We start from the raw sequence: 24,902 nt of genomic DNA, 5'->3' as shown, positions 1-24,902 counted from the left end.
TGACATTAAAACACGGTGTACGAAGAAAAAGGAAATAAGAACAGCGCAAGGAAAGTGGACAGTCACTGGTAAAAGAAGTTTAATAATATCGAGCATGGGTATTATTCTGAGGAAGAAATTTCTGAAAATATGTGTCTGGTGCACAGCATGTTATGGAAGGAAATCATGGACTGTGGTAAATCCGGAAAAATAAGAGGATCGAAGCGTTTGAGTTGCGCTTCTGCAGAAGGATAGAGAAAATTAAATGCACTGATGAGCTAGGACATGAAGAGATCCTCCACACAACTGGCGAGGAAAGCAGTATTTGAAAAATACTGTCTATAAGAGTGGTCAGGGTGACGGAATGTATCAAGGAGTAACTTCTACGGTACCAGAGGGAGCCGTAGAGGGCAAAAACTACAGCGGAAGCCATAGGTTCGAATATATCCAATAAATAATCGAGGTCGTTGGATGTCAGTTGTGCTCTGAGGTGAAGAATTTGAGAGCGAGAAACAGGAAATCGAGTCGGTCTGCATCAACAAATAAGAAAAATTATGTCCTTTAAAAAAGAAGCAAAATATAAAAAAATTGCAGAACCAAGATTCGCAGTGGCAACCTCTGCGTTGATACCACAGCACTAGAGTGTGGTAGTTGTCTGGCTTCTAGCGAGGCGGGTGTTCTGCAGTAGGGGCCGGGCGATAAACTGCGCCCCGGCTGACACCTTTGTTAATATCCTCCCACCAACGAAGACCAGCACGCAGGCGCACACGCTGCGCGGACGCCACACCTGGCGCGCAGTCCCTCATGCCGGCTGCCGGTGACGGCTACACGGTCCGCGTGGGCGGCCGGTATTAATGTGCGCCGTGTAATTTGAGCGCTGGGCACTGCGTCTCGCGAGCGTCCGCGCACTTCTCCCCGCTCTCCGCCCTCCCCACTGGCATCGTCGCCGAATGCCGTGTCACCAATAGCCGAGTAACGCCCCACGCTCCGTTTCAGTTTTCTACTGCGCCGTAATGGTCTCGCGACGCCAAGAGCGTGTTGCAGTCCTGGTTCCTTCTTCCACTGGGTACTGCAAGCGGAAATTATTTTTTTTATCAGTTGTTGTTTTCACATATTCCCTGCCAAAAACGGGATTTTACCAGGGCTGGTGTCACATTTTCTATTCGTGATAGACATGTTTTGGATATCACTGTGTAAGTAGGCTGTTTAGGTTTTCTTATTGGTAACGCCACGTAGCGCTCTGTATGAAAATCACTGGCTGTGCTGTGTGCAGTCTGTGGCTAGTTTGCATTGCTGTCTGCCACTGTAGTGTTGGGCAGCTGGATGTTAACAGCGCATAGCGTTGGGCAGTTGGAGGTGAGCCGCCAGCAGTGGTGGATGTGGGGAGAGAGATGGCGGAGTTTTGAAATTTGTAAGACTGGATGTCATGAACTGCTATATATATTATGACTTTTGATGACTATTAAGGTAAATACATTGTTTGTTCTCTATTAAAATCTTTCATTTGCTAACTATGCCTATCAGTAGTTAGTGCCTTCCGTAGTTTGAATCTTTTATGTAGCTGGCAGTAGTGGCGCTCGCTGTATTGCAATAGTTCGAGTAACCAAGATTTTTGTGAGGTAAGTGATTTGTGAAACGTATAGGTTAATGTTAGTCAGGGCCATTCTTCTGTAAGAATTTTTGAAAGTCAGATTGCGTTGCGCTAAAAGCATTGTGTGTCAGTTTAAGCACAGTCATGTATAAATTGTTCCAAGGGGACGTTTCATACCTGGAGCTAAAGACCACTTGCATACCCATCAGAAGAATCATCTCGATGTACTGTACTGTGTCAAAATAAGAATATTACATAGGTCCTCCAGCTTAGGCAAATGGAGCAAATCACTTGGTTCTTTTTGCATTACATGTGATCAGCATAGCGCTTTAAGGAGCTTCACGGGCAGTTCCTTAGAAAACGCAAAAAACTTGGTTTTTAGTTACCACAACGGAGTCAGGGATTCCAAGATGGTCATGCACAGCAAAAGCACCAATACGGGTCGAGTCTTACAGAAGCTCGAAATGCAGAGTCAATACGAGATTCTTTTAATAGTTTCCACAATGATACTCTGTCTCTCGAAATCTGGCAGGATCCTCAAAGCGATTGTGGTCGTATGCAAAATGGACAAGTGGCGAGGCACAATCAAAACCTTCACTGCGCGATAACAATAGTCGTGTTATTGATCACAATGCCACTGAACCGGCGTTATTAAATCCGGTTTTCCGAAATTCTTTCACAAAAGAAGACGAATTAAGTATACCAGAACTCGCATCAACAACAACTGCCAACATGAGTAACTTAGAAGCAGATATCCTCAGTGTAGCGAAGCTGCTTAAAAGACTTAAGAAAGGCAAGACTTCCGGTCCAGATAATATACTAGTCAGGTTCCTTCCAGACTTTGTTGATTCAATGCTCCAAAGTCAGCAATCACATACAACCGCTCGCTCGTAGAAAGATCCGTACCGAAAGACTTGAAAGTTGCACAAGCCATATCAATTCCCAAAAAAAGAAATAGGGGCAATCCGCTGAATTACAGACCCATATCACTAACGCCGATTTGCAATAGAATTTAGGAACATATATTGTGCTCGAACATTATAAATTACCTCGAAGAAAACGATTTATTGACAAAGAGCCAACACGAATTCAAAAAATATCGTTCTTTTGAAACAATTAACTCTTAATGACTGCTATCCATAGAGGACGTCAATCTAATTTCACATTTTCAGATTTCCAGAAGGCTTTTGACACCGTTCCTCACACCCGACTTCTTATCAAATTGCGAGCGTCAGTTGTGTGACTGGATTCTTGATTACCTGTCAGAAAGGTCAGAGTTCTTACTGACTGACGAAAAGTCATAGACTAAAACCGAAGTAAATCTGGCATTCCCCAAGGTAGTTTTACAGGCACTCTGTTGTTCCTGCTCTACATGAACGATTTAGGGGACAATATGAGCAGCCCTCTTAGGTTGTTTCAAGATGATGGTGTCGTTTACCGTCTTGTTAAGTCATCAGATCATCAAAACGAATTGCAAAATGATTTAGACAAGATATTTGTATGGTGCAAAAGTAGCAGTTGACTCTAAATCGTAAAATATGTGAAGTCAACCACATGAGCACTAAAAGCAGTCCACTAAATTTCAGTTACACGATGAATCGATCCCGGCGGAGGTTCGAGTCCTCCCTCGGGCATGGGTGTGTGTGTTTGTCCTTAGGATAATTTAGGTTAAGTAGTGTGTAAGCTTAGGGACTGATGACCTTAGCACTTAAGTCCCATATGATTTCACACAGATTTGAACATTTGAACACGATGAATCACACAAATCTAAAGGCTGTTAACTCAACTAAATACTTATGGATTACAATTACGATACACTGAAATTAGAACGATCACATAGATTATGTTCTGTGAAAAGCAAATCAAAGACTCCAATTTATTGGCAGAACACTTAGAAAATGCAGCAGGTCTACTAAAGAGGCTGCTTCCACTACGCTTGTCCGTCCTCTTCTGATGTCCTTACTGACTTCTCATGAATTTCTCCTTTTTTTCCTATAACATGCTCATGGGTATTGAAGTTCTTATTGAGTGTAGTACAGAATAAACAATGTGACTAGCATATAGACAAGGAAGGAAATGTCCGCTTTAATAGAGTTAACGTAGGAATTTTACACCCGTACATTTTCGTAAACAACCTGTGTGATTTTCGAGCCAGATACAGCCATCAATTGACGATGGAGCGCGCTACGGTCATGTATCCCACCTTGAGGGACACGTATCGTATGCATTCCACGTTGAATTCCATGGATCGTGCGACGAAGTCTTTAGGATTGATTGCAGCATCGTAGCGGTAGCTTCAGAACTGTCCACTTCGCGTGTTATTAATCTATCAAAAAATGGGTTCCAGAATGCTGTGCTCAGTTTACAGAGCGGGCGACTTGCAGCTGTAAACCATTGTTATAAGTTCATCATATGTTTTCCTGTGTGCCACTGTAGGGTTGACGTGCTGAAACCTAATGACAGCGTCGTGCTAATACCGGTGTACGGTGTTGAACCAAACGCCGGGTGCGGATCGCACAAGCTGTTTTCCCAGGACTCGAGCGCTCCGAGTGGAGGACGTATTTTAAGAGACGGCCAGCTCAGCTCGCAGCCTGCTGCTGCGGTCTCCTACGCGCTGACGGCAGTCCTAGTTGTTCTGGTTTCCTCGCAGCTCGCCGATTCCGCTCTGCTGAATAAACATTTATGATAAAAGCTGCGGGTTGCTTGTACGTACCTCCGGCTAACTGTGCGGCCTCTAGCAGGACGTGTTGTAAGTCTCCTCGCGACGATCCCACCACAACGCACACAGCATCACCTGTTGACAGATGACACCGTAACTATAGGATAGAGAATGCCACCAGCAATCTAGACGCGGCTATAAAATCATAAATAATGTAAGTAAGTACTAATATTAGTCAGGCCTGCTAGTATAGTGGTAAAAAGCGTGTCTGGAAACAAGACGATAGCGAGATCGAAAATCCCGGCCAGACTAAAGAGTATTTCAGTCTGCCTTAAACATAGCCTTCACCTCTCCTTGATGTGAGGATTGGTCAGGAACGGCTGTCAGTTCAGATTCCCCGCTAAGATTACTGGGGTAGGTAGTAAGCTATAAGGAGGTCTTAACCAGGAGTGGATGTTGAGAGCTCTTAACCAGGAGAGGATATTGACTATCTGATGTTGATAATCTTCTCCATCTACATACATATTCCGCAAGTACCGTGCGGTGCGTGGCGAAGGGTACCCCGTACCACCACTAACCATTTCCTTAGTTGTTCCACTCGCAAATACAGCGAGGAAAAAACAACTGTGTATGTGCCTCCGTATGAGCTCTAATTTATTTTATCTTCAGCATCCTTACGTGAAATGGACGTTGACGGCAGTAGAACCATTCTGCAGTCAGTTTGAAACGCCGGTTGTGTAAATCTCATTAGTGTTCTTCGAAAAGATCGTCTTCACTCCAGGGATTCCCCACTGAGTTCCCGAAGCATGTTCTTCATACCTGTGCATTCTTCGTAAAAATCTAGTATCCCGCCTCTGAATTGCTTCCATGCCTTCATTTAACCTTATCTTGAACGAATCCCGAACACTTAAGCAGCACTCAAGAAAGGGTCGCACTAGTGTCGTATATGCACGCTACTAATGTTGTGTTCGAACATTATGGAATTGGTTTTCTACTCATCTGCATTAACTTACGTTTTTCTACTTTTATATCTAGCTTCCATTCATAATACCAGCTAGAAATAGTGTCTAAGTCATCTTGTATCTTCCTAGACTCATTCAATGACGACACCTTCCCAAACACCACAGCTTTATCACCAAACGCTGTCCACCAGATCATTTATAAATACAGAAAATAATACACTCCCCAAGAACACTCCTGACGATACCCTTGTATCTGATGAACACTCGCCATCAAGCACAACGTTCAGAGTTCTGATACTTAGGAAGTCTTACAGCCACCCTATTCCGTATGGTCGTACCTTCGTTAACAGTCTGCAGTGGAGTACCGTGTCAAACGATTTTCGGAAATCTGAGAATATTGAAACTCACCCTTGCCGTTCAGCCATAGTTCGCACGATATCATGTGAGAAAAGGGCAAGCTGAGTTTCGTAGGAGCGACGCGTACTAAAACCGTGTTGATCATATTGGTGATGATAAACATGGTGTGTCATCACGGCTAACTACCACTATGCTCTAATATTCCACTATTATTGAGGAATTCCTGGGTATAGTTTCGCTATTCCTAACGAAAATCGCCTTCCACCCTTTCAATGTCCGCCCCCGGTAGCTGAGTGGTCAGCGCGAAAGAATGTGAATCCTAAGGCCCGGGTTCGATTCCTGGCTGGGTCGGAGATTTTCTCCACTCAGGGACTGGGTGTTGCGTTGTCCTATCCATCAACGCGCAAGTCGCAGAAGTGGCGTCAAATCGAAAGATTTGTACCCGGCAAACGGTCTACCCGACGGGAGGCCCTAGTCACACAGCATTTCCATTATATACCCTTTCGATCAGTCACGGAAGATACTGCTACGGTTACAGCATATCCCAGTGAATCCTAGTATTCAAGTACAACGTGTCGTCCACGTCTACTAGAAGAGGAAAGAATCGCCATTAACACGGTGAAAAAAAAATCAATTCTTTCGCGATCTTTCCGATGATATGCTCTAAATATCGCACACGCGACATTATCTTGCATAAACTGTGTGGCAGTAGGTGAGAAGCATATGCTTCCACACTGAGAGATTCAGCCCTAGGACTTGCATACTCTGTCAAGGAATACAGTTCCTCTGTGTGGTTGAATAGAAGATGTGTGTGGAAACTAGCTGTCAAACTACGCAACACGATGCATATTATCAGTGGATGCATTGAAAGTTCACCCCTGCAATGGTTACCAGTGCTGTGCCACATTTCCCCAACTACGCTACGCAGAAAGGGCTTCTTGGTCCGTCAAATGAAGAGGATTCAAATTGATCCAAAACTATCAGAGCATAACGACATTCCTCATACACTACGGGATCAAAAGTATCCGGACACCCCCAAAACATACGTTTTTCATATTAGATGCATTGTGCTGCCACCTACTGCCAGATACTCCATATCAGCCACCTCACTAGTCATTAGACATCGTGAGAGAGCACATGCGGAACTCACACACTTCGAACGTAGTCAGGTGATCGCCTGTCACTTGTGTCATACGCCTGTACGCGAGATTTGGTTCAAATGGCTCTGAGCACTATGGGACTTAACTTCTAAGGTCATCAGTCCCCTAGAACTACTTAAACCTAACTAACCTAAGAACATCACACACATCCATGTTCGAGGCAGGATTCGAACCTGCGACCGTAGCGGTACGCGAGATTTCCACAATCCTAAACGTCCCTAGGTCCACTGTTTCCGATGTGATAGTGAAGTGGAAACGTAAAGGGATACGTACAGCACAAAAGCGCACAGGCCAGCCTCGTCTGTTGACTGACAAAGACCGCCAGCAGTTGAAGAGGGCCATAATGTGTAACACGCAGACATCAATCCAGACCATCACACAGGAATTCCAAACTGCATCAGGATTCACTGCAAGCACTTTGACAGTTACGTGGGAGGTGAGAAAACTTGGATTTCATGGTCGAGCGGCTGCTAATACACCACACATCACGCCGGTAATTGCCAAACGACGTCTCACTTGGTGTAGGGAGCGTAAAAATTGGACGACTGAACAGTGAAAAAACGTTGTATGGAGTGACGAATCACGGTACACAATGTGGTGATCAGATGGCAGGGTGTGGGTATGGCGAATGCCCGGTGCACGTCATTTGCCAGCGTGTGTAGTGCCAACAGTGAAATTCGGAGGCGGTAATGTTACGGTGTGGTCGTGTTTTTCTTGGAGGGGGCTTGCACCCCTAGTTGTTTAGCGTGGTACTATCACAGCACAGGCCTCCACTGATGTTTAAAGCACCTTCTTGCTTCCCACTGTTGAAGAGCAATTCGGGGATGGCGATTGCACCTTTCAAGACGTTCGAGCTCCTGTTCATAAAGCACGGCCTGTGACGGAGTGGTTACACGACAAGAACATCCCTGCAATGGACTGACCTGCGCAGAGTCCTGACCTGAATCCTTTAGCACTACTTTGGGATGTTTTGGAATGCCGACTTCGTGCCAGGCCTCACCGACCGACATCGATACCTTTACTAGCGCAGCACTCCGTGAAGAATGGGCTGCCAGTCCCCAAGAAACCTTCCAGCACCTGATTGAACGTGTGGCTGCGAGAGTGGAAGCTGTCATCAAGGCTGAGGGTGGACCAACATTATATTGAATTCCAGCATTACCGATGGAGGACGCCACGAACTTGTACGTCATTTTCAGCCAGTTGTCCGGATACCTTTGATCACATAGTGTATATCACTGAGAAGATTGAGGCCAGGAACCCCTATTAGTCTTAGCGGATCAACAACTAGACACACACTTGAATATCATTCCACAGTGGTGGACAGACTGCAGCGCCGACAGCGTGACGATCCACTTGCCCACTTCCGTCTCCACACAAACACCGACTGGGTTGGAACGTTCCCACCGATGTTGGAAAGCTCTTACCAGGGTTCAAATGTTACATGGAGACTTGCAGGACGTTCTGTACAAATGTGGCAATTCCTCAACCTCTCAGTGTGGCTGTGGTGCTCTGCGTCAGACAGTTGACTGTACTATGAATGGCTGCAACGTCAGGGCGTACCCAGAACCAAAAACGGATTGGCACGAAGTGAAAGCTGCTGCAATTTCAAGGCAAGATTGTTTAGACATTAATGTATAGCGATTATGCTTGCTGCCCATGTTCCTTAATCCAGTCAACTTTATTAGTGTAAATTTCGTGTTCATTTAATTTACTTTTTATTACTTATCTTATAGGTCATTTTAAATTACTTTTTGTAGCTGATCTGAATGTTCATTCAACTGATCATCTTAATGTACAATTTATGAAATGTACTCGCAGTTGCGAATATGGATAACCATCAGCTCTACAATGTAATGACGACAGTGAAAATTTGTGCCATACCGGGATTCGAACACGGATTTTCTTCACATCGCGAGCGGTCAACTTACCATTGCAGTCTTCAGTTTAGCAAAGACGTTATTTTCTCTGGCGGAATTCCATGTCTGGCAGGATTCCATGTTGTACCAGGAGCCAACAATGCTGCAGCTAAGCTATCGCGACATTAATGCACCACTCAGAAGTAACTGTCTGCGGGTCAAGGGGTCAGATAAATATAAGTACACTAACTCAGACACACGGAAAGACTGTGCAGTGGATCGGTACCTCTGAGAGAGACAGGTAAATTCGTTGCGAAAGAAGATAAACCTCACTTGGATAACGATTCGCCTGAATACAGAAACGGGAAAACTCTTTCGAGCATTAAAAATGTTATGCCACATTACGCAGCTTGAAATTAGAGAAAGCGGTGATGCACAGCTACACCGTAAATCCACAAACCGCAAATGGATTTATTCTACTTCGCTCGAGCGAATTCACTGTATCAGTTTCCTTCATTGCAACTTACGGTTGCCTTTACATAATATGTTTTTCTGTCTTATTTTGGAAAACAGTCTGTAAGTCCTTTCAATATATTATTACTTTGACAAGAAGACTGCATAGTCAGCAAACTTGTATATGATAGTGTGTTGCCTTAGAAATAAATACAAGTAATTTTCTAATACGACTTACAAAGATTACATTAAAATAATATGCACAACAACTCTGAAATTTTGTTGCTGTTGCTGTTGTTGCTGTTAGTGGTGGTTTGATAACTGCCACGCTAGTTTACCTTTGTCACATCAAATAGCTGCATAACTACTCCACCTTACATACAACTGAGGTTTACTGTACCACAACTCTCGGCTCCCTATATAACTTCCACTCCGCTCGTTACCCTCCATTACCAAATTAATTATATCTTTATACCTCTGGATATGTCATATCTTTCTCTTACTTCCTTTAGTCAACTTGTACATAAATTTCTCTTCTCCAGCATTGTAGTCACCTAAGCTTCAACACTGTTCTGTGGCCCAGCATTTCAGAAACACCTGTTCTCTTCCTTTTTGTACTGCTACACTCCAGAATGAAAAAAGTTCAGGAAATATTTCCTAACAGAATGAATTTGTCACTGTGCAGTGAAGTGTGCGCGGATATGAAACATTCCGTGCCGGACCGAGACTCGAAAATGAGAGGTTTGCCTTTCACGGGCAAGTGCTCAGCAACTGAGCTACCCAAGCATGACTCACGACCAGGCCTCACAGCTTTACTTCCACCAGTACATCGTCTCCTAGCTTCCAGACTTTACAGGACTTGCGGGATTAGCACTCCTGGAAGAAAGGATATTGCGGAGACATGACCTAGCCACAGTCTGTGGGATGTTGAATTTTTCACTCTTCAGCGGAGTATGCGCTGATATTAGACTTTCTGGCAACTGAAAGTATATGCCGGACCGAGAGTCTAACTCGGGACCTTTACCTTCCCCGTGTAAGCATTCATTAAGCGCGACTCGCGACCCGTACTTGGCCCCAGGCTATGGCTCACCCATGTCTCCGCAATATCCTTTCTTCCAGGAGTGCTAGTCCTGCAAGTTTCGCAGGTGAACTTCTGTGAAGTTAGGAAGGTAGGAGACGAGGCATTGGTGGAAGTTAAGCTGTGAGGGCTGGTCGTGGCTTGTTCTTGGGTAGCTCAGTTGGTGAGCTATTGCTCGCGAAAGGCAAAGGTCCCCAGTTCGAGTCTCGGTCTGGTCTGGCATACAATTTTAATCTGGCAGGAAGTTTCAGTATTTTCTAAAATTTAATTTTACATTATACCTAAACATATTAATCTTTTTCAGTAAAATTTTTCTTGTTATTGCCAGTCTGCCCTTTACATTTATTTCTGCCGTCGTCAGTTATTTTTCTACACAAATAGCAAAACTCAAGTACTATTTTGTGTCTCGATTCCCAAGCTAATAAACGTAGTAAATGTGATTTAATTCGACAACAGTAAGTTACCCCTGAATTACTTTTGTTGAAATTTATTTTATAATGGTTTCATTGTACTACCCATTCCGTTCTACTATTCCAAGTTATTCGTCGTCTCTGTCAGAATTAGTGTGTCATAAACAAACCTTAAAATTTAGATTTCGTCTCCGTGAACTTACATTTCCTCCGAATATCTCCTAAGTATCTTTACTCTTTGCTCTAGGTACTGTCTGACTATCAGTTGCAGGCTACAAATCCTGTCTCACTCCAAACTCAGTTACTGACTTACTTTCACGTCCTTCGGCTATTATTGTAATAGCAGATTTTTGTGCATTGGTTGCACGAAGCTTTTCGTCTCTGGTAACATCCGAAATTGGAAGAGCGTATATTAACCAGCGTGATGAAACGATACCTTGTTAAAATAATGTTCTTTTGTCTACGTTCTTTGTCAACTGGAATTCTGAAATGAGGAATCTACACTTTCGACACTTTCTATGATCTGCGGAACCATTGGTCTGAACCTCTTGTGCCTTCATTACTGATGTGAACTTTGCCTTCACTTCGAAGCTACTTCGTTATAAGATACAACCAAGGTGACTAAATGTGATACAGCCGTAAAATGTAAAGCAGCCATCAGTAAAAAGCTGCTTTTCTACTCATGATTGGATTGGAAGCGGTATGTCTTTTTCTGCATTCCAGCTTAGAAGTGGCGCGGGCTTATAGTATTTAGTGAACCCCAACGTCTTTCTTTACGTATACAAATCAGTGCTTAAGATGTAATTCACTTGATCCGCGAGAAAAAAGTCACAGGACCAACTTCAGGATGAAAGTCGAAGGCGTAGTTCGGACTCACTACCAGGGCACCAAATCACGATCTTGCAGTTATTTAGCCTTTGGTTTTCATGATAATCCTAAATAATCCTGTGCATTATTTCATATATGTTCTGCACAGTATTCTGATGTCAGTCGATGACCACAAAGACGTCCAGTTGATAAGGTATTTTACAACGCTCATTCGAACTACGTGACCTGGAAGACGCTCTCTGACAAAAAGATTACCATGACTACATGTCAGTAATCGTGCATAAATTCGAGGCGTCGATACATTATTTTTTCCACCTTTTTCTTTCGAATGGCTGAAACGCTAATACATTTAATAGGTACAAGAATCCGCACTTTAGCAGGGATAATTATGCAAAGCCGACAATCAGGAACAGTTTGAAGCTACAATGTTTCAATTTATATACACATATGGAGTTTCCTTGTCGTCCACAGGGGATAAGAGATTCTACAGTCCACAACTTTCGACTTTCTGATGTTTTGTTCTTATAAATTGTCAACTTTTTAAAGTGGACTCATCTTTCATCTCTTTAATAGCTTTCCACTTTTATTTTTTCATGTTCCCGGTGTATTAATCGTCCATGTGGACTGTTTAACGGACTGCGACTGTATTTCGGAAAGATGTAGAGGCTTTGCACTGAGAACTTGTACACGGAATCAACGTCACATCTGGCAGCTCCGGCTGCCAGTGTACTCGGTTCAAATCGCTCTAGAGCTTGCACAGGGAACCGTTACGATTCCATCACGACATCTTCAAAAATCTCACAGGCTCTACGACACCGGTCACACAACCGCTGAATATTAATGCGCCATCGTATGCTCAGTTCGATGCTGTTTCTCGTACCGCTGGGAAGGGAAACCTGTCTTCACAACATAAGACACTCGAGATTAGAGAGGTTTAAAAGCTACTCGGATGTCTCCCGTATGGTTTCGGCATGAATGAAATTATGCTCAGATTTCTGTAATTAGCGGTGGCAGCCTGTAATGTCCATCGAGAAACAAAGTGATACAACTGGATACGACATAACTGTTCTGCTATCCACGTGATTCATAGACTTGTTGTTTCACTGCCTTTCTCTGCAAAGGCGAAAACAAATTACAACCTAGAAATATTATGTACTTTCCTAGATTCCTTGAAAGAGAACATTTTAGATTAGACCTTAACCTGTCTGTTATGAATGGTTATTGAAATACACAGCTAACTGAAACTGTCTGGCAGATTAAAACTGTGTGCCCGACCGAGACTCGAACTCGGGACCTTTGCCTTTCGCGGGCAAGTGCTCTACCATCTGAGCTACCGAAGCACGACTCACGCCCGGTCCTCACAGCTTTGCTTCTGCCAGTATCTCGTCTCCTACCTTCCAAACTTTACAGAAGCTCTCCTGCGAACCTTGCAGAACTAGCACTCCTGAAAGAAAGGATAATGCGGAGACATGGTTTAGCCACAGCCTGGGGGATGTTTCCAGAATGAGATTTTCACTCTGCAGCGGAGTGTGCGCTGATATGAAACTTCCTGGCAGATTAAAACTGTGTGCCCGACCAAGACTCGAACTCGGGACCTTTGCCTTTCGCGGGCAAGTGCTCTACCATCTGAGCTACCGAAGCACGACTCACGCCCGGTCCTCACAGCTTTACTTCTGCCAGTATCTCGTCTCCTACCTTCCAAACTTTACAGAAGCTCTCCTGCAGAGTGAAAATCTCATTCTGGAAACATCCCCCAGGCTGTGGCTAAGCCATGTCTCCGCAATATCCTTTCTTTCAAGAGTGCTAGTTCTGCAAGGTCCGCAGGAGAGCTTCTGAAAGTTTGGAAGGTAGGAGACGAGATACTGCCAGAAGTGAAGCTGTGAGGACCGGGCGTGAGTCGTGCTTCGGTAGCTCAGATGGTAGAGCACTTGCCCGCGAAAGGCAAAGGTCCCGAGTTCGAGTCTCGGTCGGGCACACAGTTTTAATCTGCCAGGAAGTTTCATATCAGCGCACACTCCGCTGCAGAGTGAAAATCTCATTCTGGAAACACAGCTAACTGTAACTGTCCACTTTTTCTATAATTCCACTTCGTGATTCGGAGGCTGAAACTTCCGTCTAGTGGATCTATGTAGATTTATGTATCGTAGAAGGGCTGTATTTATGGTTTTTCTGGGCGTCCGATGGCGCTGTCTTAGTTTTATTAGTGTTCTTTGTTAAGAGCTACCGACACAACCGTCGATCTCTCGTACGCGTTGGCCAGGGACGTAGATATGTATGGGAGGGGGAAGTCCAAACCCTCACTTAGAGCCATGATTTTTTTAAGACGTCCACGTTAAATAGGGTTATTATCAGTTGTAATAAATTTGAGACTAAATTTTGCCTCTTGAGCACTTACAATGGCTGTAATTGCGAGAAGCGGCACGATGCTGTAAGTTGCGATGCGAGATGTGTATCCACATGATACCGATTTCCTTGTGCGTAATCGCAGACGCACGGGAATGAAGGGCACGCACTTACATTTGTGGAAAGCACTCACGTACGCATGGGCTTTCTCGTGCCCGCACGTTAGTCATTGCGCAAGCTGTCCGGTATGGGTTCCCTTCCTTGCTTCAGGGCTCGTGCAGCGTTTATTGTGATGAAAAGGCGACAGTAAAAGAAAAAGCAAAAGCGACTGTAGCTAAAGAAGAATCTAAATAAGAGAAGTACAAGAAATAGCAACTGACGACGTTTTGTCTTGAAGTCCGAGGAGGAAATCACACCGAGGTTTCGGACTTCCGGCTTGGGAAACTGCAGCGATAAGGCTGTCTATAACACTTAGTTAGCTAGCAGCCGACGACTTATAAGCCAGGTTGAACTACAAAACAAAAAAAATAAAATAAAATAAAATAAAAAACGTTTCCGTGATAATTCTTGAAACTGAGAAATACTTGGGGGCATGCGTTTCCGCAGAAATTTTTTCAAGAAGGGGCAAGAACCATAACTTGCCAGTTTAGATGTAATTGATTCGAGGGGGGTTGGAAACGTATCCTACCCCAAGAACTAAATATGACCAGAAGTATACGAAGCTTATTGCATCTCAAACGGCTGAGTGTTACATATTGATATCGGTTTCAGAATATTGTCCGCATTTGCGGACGCTTATGCTTGAGGGAGTTTCTTAGTCGTCATCTGAAGGTTAATTAACTTTCGATGCGTCATGTGCATTTTATTTTTATAAAATTATTTACACAACTTTCATCATGCAAAAATATATGTAGGTTAACATCGTCGGACGCGAAAGTTTGGCAATTTCATAGACGCCAATATCCACTACAATGGAGGTTATATTTTCCGAATTTTTATTTTTTACATCATCGATGTCCTTCATTTCTAGTTATTGTAGTTTGTTGAGGAGCTATACACACCCCATCATTTCTTTTCTTCAGATGTCAGGCTCCGAAGTTGTGCTATTAAGTCGTCATAGTACGAATATTCGTCCACAATTTTCACAAACACTTTTCACAAATTTCTGGCTTATTTTTCTCTATTTTCCTGCTTCGAAACTACCGGTATCTTATTCTTTACAGTAATATGATCGGAAACTTCTTATATAATACTTGACACTCAGGTCTTGTCTGTAATCGTCTATAAATTTAATCGTGCTTCCTTGGAGACAACATACATTATTGCACATAAATCGCTTGACAGCATAACCTCAACACAATACACAACGAAACATACACGGGCACCAGCTGCCACTCGTCTGCTAAAAACCGCAGAGATTCCCTCCGAAGGCGGGAAGAAATGTGCTTAAGACACAGCCTCCGTTTCCAGGAAATTACGTATCTACAGACTCGCATGCGCATTTGCGCTGTTGGAAACGCTAGGGCTAGGAAGACGATACTCGTGTTCGAACGGTTTCGAGATTTTCCGAAACCTCGCAGTGTTCGATATAGTATCCAGCCTGTTGGGACGATCACGTGGCATTTGACTCGCGCACCGCCAGTGTAAGAGATACAGGAGAAACTACGAACTACCCACAGCAACAAGCTATGGCTCTGGTTAAAATTTTACGATTTCGTTAAACTCGGAAGAAAATAACATTTTAGCTTACCGCTACAAAACACCAGTTGTGTTTGAATAAATTTGCGGTAGGGTATGAACGAGATGTATTTATAAACATTTATGTTGTTTGTTAAGTAAAAGTAACAGACAAATGCAAAAATGTGGTCCTCCGAAAAAATTACTTGGATGAACCTAGTGCAATATTTTATTTGTTTATGAGAGAGTAATGATTTACTAAGTGAGTTACAAAAAAGCGTTTCAAGCGCTGTATAAATACCATGATAATGAAGGTAACAACGTTATAAACCAGTTTTGTAAACAAGACAACAACATGAAGACTAAATAACGAAGAAAATTAATCAATACTTAAATGCCTAACAGAAGAAACATATCTTTTTAAACTGAATGTAACTGCTATCGCGAGAATAGATCACAACGACAAGACCAGTCTTGGCTATAGTACCATCAGACTTCGCTAGATTGCGGAACGAGCGAAAGCTCGAGAATTGGACAGAATCGTGATTAAAATCTGTTATAAGTTTATTAGCATTCATTGTTACTCATGGCTTGCAACCTAGAAGCTATTTTAAGCCGTGTGTCACAGTTATTTTTACTATTAAAATCCATGGTGCATTAAAAGCGCTAAGACCGGTCTTGGACAAAGTAACAACAACAGTCACTAGGTCGCGGTATAATCTAAAGATCGAACAGAACCTGAGCTTTCCCGAACTGTGACATAAATCGTTCGAACAGTTCGAGTTGTGTTCAAACACAGCCCTAGCGCATGTGTAAAGCTGGAGAGCAAAAATCCATCGTGTGGGACAGAATAGAAAAATCTGTGGAGTGAGTATTGCAACAACATTAAACTGGAATTGTCACTTGATCTCGGGGCGACGCTAAATGTTTAAAGCCAATTCGCATTCACCATCACGTCACGTCAAAACATTCCACTATACATTTGAAATGACCACATTCACACAGGTCGTCAACGGACCATCACGTGACGTCATGGCACGTCAAGGTTTCTCGGGAAGAAAGTTCTGGCGGTGCTGTCGTCTGATAACATCGTAAGTTGGCGTATTTTCGCCGCGCTTACTCGTCTCATAATAGCGGATTTCGTACTTTTGTATCTTCAGAATCTTTGTTTCATTATCGTGCTTTGTTTTCGTTGCAAATCCATGAAAACTTGGATATTTTTGTTGTATTTTCTTACACAAGCGGGGTCAGACGCCTGAAAGCGAAAACTCATTATGTTTTAAAATAACGCAACAGGGCAGGCACCCACAATGTATATAAATAAGAAGATTAGTTGATGAAGCAAATTACATTAATAGGGTTAACCAGACTTCATTATTTCTTTATACCTATTGTTTGATGTTTTTGTATATATGCATTTTCCCTAGCAAATATAGCAAATAAATGTCGAAGTCTTGGAATGTTATTTCACTTTTCAGGACTTTGGTTCAAATGGTTCTGAGCACTATGGGACTCAACTGCTGAGGTCATTAGTCCCCAAGAACTTAGAACTAGTTAAACCTAACTAACCTAAGGACATCACAAACATCCATGCCCGAGGCAGGATTCGAACCTGCGACCGTAGCGGTCTTGCGGTTCCAGACTGCAGCGCCTTTAACCGCACGGCCACTTCGGCCGGCTTTCAGGACTTTGCCAAACAAGTTTGATCAAGAACGTGGGTTATGACCTTTGCTTCGGCCATTAATAAACTATGTCGTCGTTAGTTCCTCAGTTCAGATACTATACTGCGACTTTTTGTATTACGGTTGGTGACTCATAACCTCAGTTTCGCCATTTAGTAGTGACTAAGCGAACTGACAGACAGTGCAAATACCCGTTGACGTGACGGTGCCGTGGCGTGATGCCCTTCCATCTACATCTACATCCATACTCCGCAAGCCATCTGACGGTGTGTGGCGGAGGGTACCTTGAGTACCTCTATCGGTTCTCCCTTCTATTCCAGTCTCGTATTGTTTGTGGAAAGAAGGATTGTCGGTATGCCTCTGTGTGGGTTCTAATCTCTCTGAATTTATCCTCATGGTCTCTTCGCGAGATATACGTAGGAGGGAGCAATATACTGCTTGACTCCTCGGTGAAGGTATGTTCTCGAAACTTCAACGAAAGCCCGCTGCTCTCCGTTGGATCTTCTCTATCTCTTCTATCAACCCTATCTGGTATGGATCCCACACTGCTGAGCAATATTCAAGCAGTGGGCGAACAAGCGTACTGTAACCTCCTTCCTTTGTTTTCGGATTGCATTTTCTTAGGATGTTTCCAATGAATCACAGTCTGGCATCTGCTTTACCGACGATCAACTTTATTTATACGATCATTCCATTTTAAATCACTCCTAACGCCTACTCCCAGACAATTTATGGAATTAACTGCTTCCAGTTGCTGACCTGCTATATTGTAGCTAAATGATAAGGGATCTTTCTTTCTGTGTATTCGCAGCACATTACACTTGTCTACATTGAGATTCAATTGCCATTCCCTGCACCATGCGTCTATTCGCTGCAGATCCTCCTGCATTTCATTACAATTTTCCATTGTTACAACCTCTCGATATACCACAGCATCATCCGCAAAAAGCCTCAGTGAACTTCCGATGTCATCCACAAGGTCATTTATGTATATTGTGAATAGCAACGGTTCTACAACACTCCCCTGCGGCACACCTGAAGTCACTCTTACTTCGGAAGACTTCTCTCCATTGAGAATGACATGCTGCGTTCTGTTATCTAGGAACTCTTCAATCCAATCACACAATTGGTCTGATAGTCCATATACTCTTACTTTGTTCATTAAACGACTGTGGGGAACTGTGTCGAACGCTTTGCGGAAGTCAAGAAAGACGGCATGTACCTGGGAACCAGTGTCTATGGCCCTCTGAGTTTCGTGGACGAACAGCGCGAGCTGGGTTTCACACGATCGTCTTTTTCGAAACCCATGCTGATTCCTACAGAGTAAATTTCTAGTCTCCAGAAAAGTCATTATACTCTAACATAATACGTGTTCCAAAATTCTACAACTGATCGACGTTAGAGATATAGATCTATAGTTCTGCACATCTGTTCGACGTCCCTTCTTGAAAACGGGGATGACCTGTGCCCTATTCCAATCCGTTGGAACGCTACGCTCTTCTGGAGACCTACAGTACACCGCTGCAAGAAGGGGGGCAAGTTCCTTCGCGTACTCTGTGTAAAATAGAACTGGTATCCCATCAGTTCCAGCGGCCTTTCCTCTTTTGAGCGATTTTAATTGTTTCTCTATCCCTCTGTCGTCTATTTCGATATCTGCCATTTTGTCATCTGTGCGAAATCTAGAGAAGGAACAACAGTGCAGTCTTCCTCTGTGAAATAGCTTTGGAAAAATACATTATGCTCTTCAGAGCTAAGAGCCCAGTTTATTCTAGGTATCAGACGTAATTTGCTATGGTGTCTACAAAATGCCTTTACCAAATCCGCAGCACGTACGAAAAAAATCTGTCTGTATTAGCAATATGTCAACATCCAAAATTTATAGCGCACATTACGGACTAACCTCTGTTCCGAGATCATACGACCACGGTGGTAGCGTATATTGACAACATAAAACAATTCTGCGCATCTGAATGCTCATTCCAGAGATATTTCTAATGTACCGTATGGACGCATCTTAAATTGAGCTTCGGCTTTCTGCTTTTTAGCGGTTCATGTCGGTACACTTCGTGCTAACAATTGCTTCCTACTCTAGTGACCTAACAGCTGTAGCAATATACTAGCGCTGTGACCTCGTGTTGTGTGTGTCAACTGGAAAGTAAATAGCGTAATGCGTGTTTTGGACATTAACACTTCTATGACCTTCTTTCAGGTAACCTTGTTAACTTCCGTGTGCAATCACACCACAACTGCTGATTATCTGCGTGCATGCATGCCTGAAATGGCATCATTGTACAGCAGACAGATAACATTGCTCCTATAACATGCCGACAAAATTTACATTTCTGTTTCTCCGCACCTCACAGTCCACTGAACTCAAAGATTAACTTGGCACCGGTAACTTAAATCGACTTCTAACGATACCTATGGGAGGAACTGTGGCGTCTGAGATCACTACAACTTGAAATAAAAGAAACATAACTTAAACAACAAGATAATGAGTACCAAAAACTTCAGCGCTTTTAATGCTTTAGACTTTAGAGTGCCCCAGAGCTTAATTAGTAGTTATGAAACATCAGTATATCCATAGGCGTCAGCATAGGAGAGACAATAGGATGTATTTTCTGGAGTACAGAGTTGTTATTCTCATATTGAGTGAATAACTGCCATTCCCTGGGATACATGTTTTTCGTGTCATCTTTTCCATCTAGTTCTTGTAGCCTGACGTGTCTCAAAACTGATCAAATCATTTATATTAAAAACATCGTAATTCTAAAGTCTTGTCCCATTCACCTTCCTGGAAAAATTTCAGTCAACTTCCAAGAGTATGAACATACCGTATTTACAGTTGTATAACAACAACCGTTAGCTGTGTCCTACGATCACTGAGCAGTCAGTGTGCGTGCGTTTCTTTACTTGGTGGTAAATCGACGAATAGTGTCTGCGGAACTCACGAAAAATTTCTTCGCACTGATAGCAAGAAGTGACTTTCAGTACTTAGGGTGGTTGAAATTATGTTGTTTGTCGAGTACACCTGATGTGATATTTCATGGTAAGTATTTTTCGTTATATTTTGGAAGATTAAAGTGTTGTTAAATAATCGCGTTAATGTAATGTTGTTAATATTACATGACAATAAATGTAACTTTAGTATCATGCGTTCCATATTAAGCTTAAGAGGTCGCCACTTAATTAAACTAGATATACGCTAGTTTATTTGTAATGTTTTTTAAATGCATTAAAAATGAGGGTAACGCTCCAGTAGACGGATATGTTGGCGAAAAAACACTTTAAGTGCGGAAATATACTTTTGTATGTACTGTAACGTATAGAATAATGTTCGTAAACGAAGTAAAAATGTTTCATTACTAATTTAACTACAGGGGTGTAATTCTCATGCCCACAGAGCGTTCTATATCGGCGAAGCGGTTTGGTATACCTGAATATATAATTTAGCATTCGTTTTCATTTCGTAATAGTTCCAAACTGCTGCCGATGCTTTCCCTGTTATGCCACACTTACAAATTGTGCCTAAAACACGCAATTCGCATTTTTTTTTTTTTTTTTTTTTTTTGTCAGAAGTTATGGGACCAAACTGCTTCCGTCATCTGTCCCTAAGCTTACACACTACTTAATCTAACTTAAACTAACGTACGCTATGGACAACACACACACCCATGCCCGAGGGAGGATTCGAACCTCCGACGGCGGGAGCCACGCGAACCGTGACAAGACGCCTCAGACCTCGCGGCAGAGTACTTTCAAATTATGTTTATCCAGAAACCACCGTGAAGGAAACTGAAAACTGATGAATATGGCAAATAACGGAATGTCAGTATAGCCGAGTTGTTTATATGCCATAAGCCAGTATAGCTTTTTTAACGAAATGTAATGGAGCGAAATCTTCTGCAGTGCTGACAGCATTTGCAGCTCACGTTACGATCTGACCTCTTGCCGTTATGGATACGATGCAAGGACGTGACAAGGTTTCGTGAAAGCGCGTTACAGCTGTGTTCATATTCACATCTGGTACGTATTTGTAGCTATGAATATGAAATGAAGCTAAATTAATTCCACAGCTCAAGGTCCAGAAGTTCACTGCATAGAGCCTAGTTCGGTGTCATTAAATGTCAGCTTGTGTAGATTGGCAACCACGGTGGCAAACACCATGAAAATTTCCGAATCCTGTCAGCGAATTCTGAGCAGTAATAGGAGCCATTTCCTCAACAACAACAAAAAGTTGGATAAGCTATATAGTAGGGTCACGTTATAGGACTGCAGTCGCTCTTAGAGTACAAAGCAAGAAAGTACAAGTCTACTTAACACAAACATTTACGTATGATGCGGGATCGCCGCTACCGGAAAAGGGAATGACATATTAAAATTCCACTATTTTCGCGTAGATATGAAAGCGTTTCGATTTTAAATAAGTAAAAAAAAATGCGAGTTACGTGTGAGCGATGGTAAGTCAATCACACTTTTTCATTTAAACTCAAAAAAAATTTCAAACTGGTAATTTATGTCATAGAAGTATAACTCACCACACTCAAATGACACTCTTCAATTTATCCGACGGGACTAGTCGTCTGTGGAATTTTCAAACATTTAATTCCATGTAATTTTGCAATTTTTAGATTACGCACCTTGATTCTTTAACTTTAACACACAGTATTTATGGTTATTTCACCATAACAATGCCATAACATTTCGACGCCGAACATTTCACATGTTTATTGCATCTTTTTAGGTACTGTCATGGAGCAAACAGCTCAAAAGATCTTCGCGAGCATAATTTTTTTTTCCATGTCAAGTGTTGTGGCGTAGTAAGACAACCACGCCACTTGGAAGTAGCCGAAAGGCACGCGTTAACTCACGCAGGCTAGTAGATAGGTCTGAAACAGGATACGTAATGAATGCTATAAAGAAAAGTACGTAGCTGCTGGAATACTTAACTTTAATCCATCATTGTTTTACATCGCTCTTGACGATACAAGTGAGACTCTGTAGATACATGCAATGTTACTAATGGCGCCTTGCTAGGTCGTAGCCATTGACTTAGCTGTGGCTATTCTAACTATCTGCTCTGCAAATGAGCGAGGCTTCGTCAGTGTGCATCGCTAGCGAAGTCGTCCGTACAACTGGGGCGAGTGCTAGTAAGTCTCTCGAGACCTGCCGTGTGGTGGCGCTCGGTCTGCGATCACTGTCAGTGGCGACACGCGGGTCCGACATGTACTAATGGACCGCGGCCGATTTAAAGCTACCACCTAGCAAGTGTGGTGTCTGGCGGTGACACCACATCAAGTAGCAAACCTGGAATCACCCAATGAAGAGCTTAAAGAAAGTGGCGGAGATCGAGGATATATTAGAAGTACAGGAAGCTAGAGCTAATCTCAGCAGTTACAGTAGTCAGTTCAGAAGATAGGTACGACTGTGTTAATGTTTCTCCATTTCCAACACCACCTATAAAAAAGACATTTCTTCGTTTATTAACAGATGTAACTTCAGTGGTGCTGATCGATCTGAAAAAATTTGAAGTGGTCTGTCGCATACCATGAATTTTATAGATGGTAAATACTCGCGATTTACGTATCGATTTACATCGACATCAATCAGTACCGCATCTTTTCTGCCACAGTGTTTTCATTTCCATTCATTCGATTTTCAGTAAATGCAAACTGTGTTTCAAATCTAAGCCTTGAAATAATTTGTGACAATTCATTAGCTAATATTTTGGGATACTGACCTGAAGGACGATGTTCTGCTTGAACGGAACTGAAACCCACTCCCATCAGAAAAAAAATTATATATATATATATATATATATATATATATATATATATATATATATTCCCCTGGCGTTGGTAGTGACGTAAATACACAGCACATGCAGAGCAAGTTACGATGGTAGTCTACATACACGTAAACAAATAAAATAGGCTTTCTTATTTATTTCTCTGGGACATGTTGTCCCCGGTTTAAAGTGAAATGGTTCCGATCCCCAGTTCTGGATAGGATTTTTTAGGAGATTCTTCCTTATTTGTAAGATAAATTATGGAACTGCATCGAAGAGTCTTTTGGCAAGACATGAATCATACATTCACGAAGAATGTGGCCAAGGTATCGAAGTATTTTACTGAATTTCTCTACAGGAAGACTTAGTTACCAGTCTTGGAACCAAGATGAAGTTTTGTCGAGGTCTCTCTGGATTATTACGATTTTCCTTGCATGGATTCCCTTACACATGATTTCAGTCATCTTCAGAGAGCCCGATATTGCAACTACTACTATCCACATATCAACAGTAACGGGTCCATTCGCGTGAAGCATCAGTGAATAAAGAAACAAGGCAGCAAATAATACTGGGAGCTTAAAGTTCTTCGTCGAAGGGGACAGTAAAATAAGTGTAATAGATCTGCTACATCAAGCAAAATTACGCAAGGCTGATGGTTCAAGTGAGGTATAAAAAAAATTAGTAGTTGAAGGATGTTACCCAAAGAAAGCAGCACTTTTGATATCAAATAACGCCACGTACTTAAGGAATAAGGTGCGGAAATCGTATTTCTGGAACACAGAAATGTTACAGCGATAGTAACTCTGAAAGAGAAAAAGCTCGAATCATTGATACTGGGAGTTTTATGGAATCTGTAAAAAATTAGGCTCACAAACAGGCTTTGGAACGGAGAGGTGGGAGAAAGAATACTTACGGACAGAATCCCTCGAAAAACCCTTACAGAAATAAGATGTTTGCTATAGCTTCAAAGAATAGTTAATCTGTTTTGGTAGAAGCAGCAGAGTAAAACATAATAGTGATTGACAAAGGTCAGAATAGTAAAGGGAAATGTTATGCGCAAATACATCCAATCAATCCCTTGATAATCCGATTGTACACAGAGCGAACAAAAAATTTATGTTCTGTAATCTGTATCACTCGTCAACCATATTCACCGAATACAAGTGCGAAATAACCATTACCGTGAATGTGATTCAGTAACAATAGAATATATAAATCACATCGTAACGGTCGCCATTATCAACCAATATTCAATAATATGAAGTAATATGAAAATGCTCTTCCAACAAAAGGATATGATTCTCTTTCAACAAAAGGATAGAGATCTAAAAACTTTTTAAAACGCTGAGAGATGGCTGCATAGCCTGCAGACCAGAAGCTAATAAAATTCATAAAAAAAGTGTCAGAATGTGTTCATGATCAACGGAGTTTTGGTATTCAGTATTTCAGGAATTTTCTGGACTTTACAGGGTAAGGTTACATTTACTAAAAAAATTAAAAGATCGAGGAAAACAGTCGATAATGGCTCTGAGCACTATGGGACTTAACATCTATGGTCATCAGTCAAACAGTCGATAATAATATAACTTCTTGTTGTTGGTTTTCTCGGTACCTTCGGACTTCTTCAGTCGTTTTGTGGTTCCTTTGACGTTTAGCGTGCACGAGTGGCTAGCGTTTCCAGTCACCCTCCAGTACTAGTGGCAGAGTGAAGCAGCGGAGGATAAATAACAATATCAGCCTCTCGTGCTGGCGAAATGGCAGGAATAAATGGCTACTAAACCATCATCGGACGAAGATCCCGAGATTAGCACCAACAGGCAGTACGTCATGAAGTGACCACGAAAGCGTAAGCAGTAGAATGGTAATACATCTACCGGTAGCCCGCAAAAGCAACCCGTCAGTACAGTATTTCACAAGATTATTCAGTATGTCTTGTCTAGAATAGGAGAATCAGAATGGCGTCTTTGGCTAGTCCACTGTAATTCTTTTCTATAATGTTGCAGGCAAAAAGTAAATACGTAAATTAGAAAGAAAAATTCCTTCAGTCACAAATAGTGATTTTAATTTTAATATACGACG

General features: G+C 42.3%; 1 protein-coding gene across 1 annotated transcript in view; it reads right to left on the bottom strand.

Moving 5' to 3' along the window:
* Positions 1-24,902, bottom strand: part of LOC126198978 (ras association domain-containing protein 10-like) — a 1,181,222-nt gene that overhangs the window by 763,074 nt on the left and 393,246 nt on the right. Inside the window, exon 2 of the mRNA XM_049935642.1 lies at positions 4,284-4,364. The gene's annotated coding sequence lies outside the window, so the exon portion shown is untranslated. The remainder of the gene's footprint in view (positions 1-4,283; positions 4,365-24,902) is intronic.

This window comes from Schistocerca nitens, chromosome 8 (genome assembly GCF_023898315.1).
Source record: "Schistocerca nitens isolate TAMUIC-IGC-003100 chromosome 8, iqSchNite1.1, whole genome shotgun sequence".
In the NCBI taxonomy this organism is placed as follows: Eukaryota; Metazoa; Arthropoda; class Insecta; order Orthoptera; family Acrididae; genus Schistocerca; species Schistocerca nitens.
Note: the sequence above shows the minus strand (reverse complement) of the source record. Positions and strands in the feature narration are given on the sequence as shown.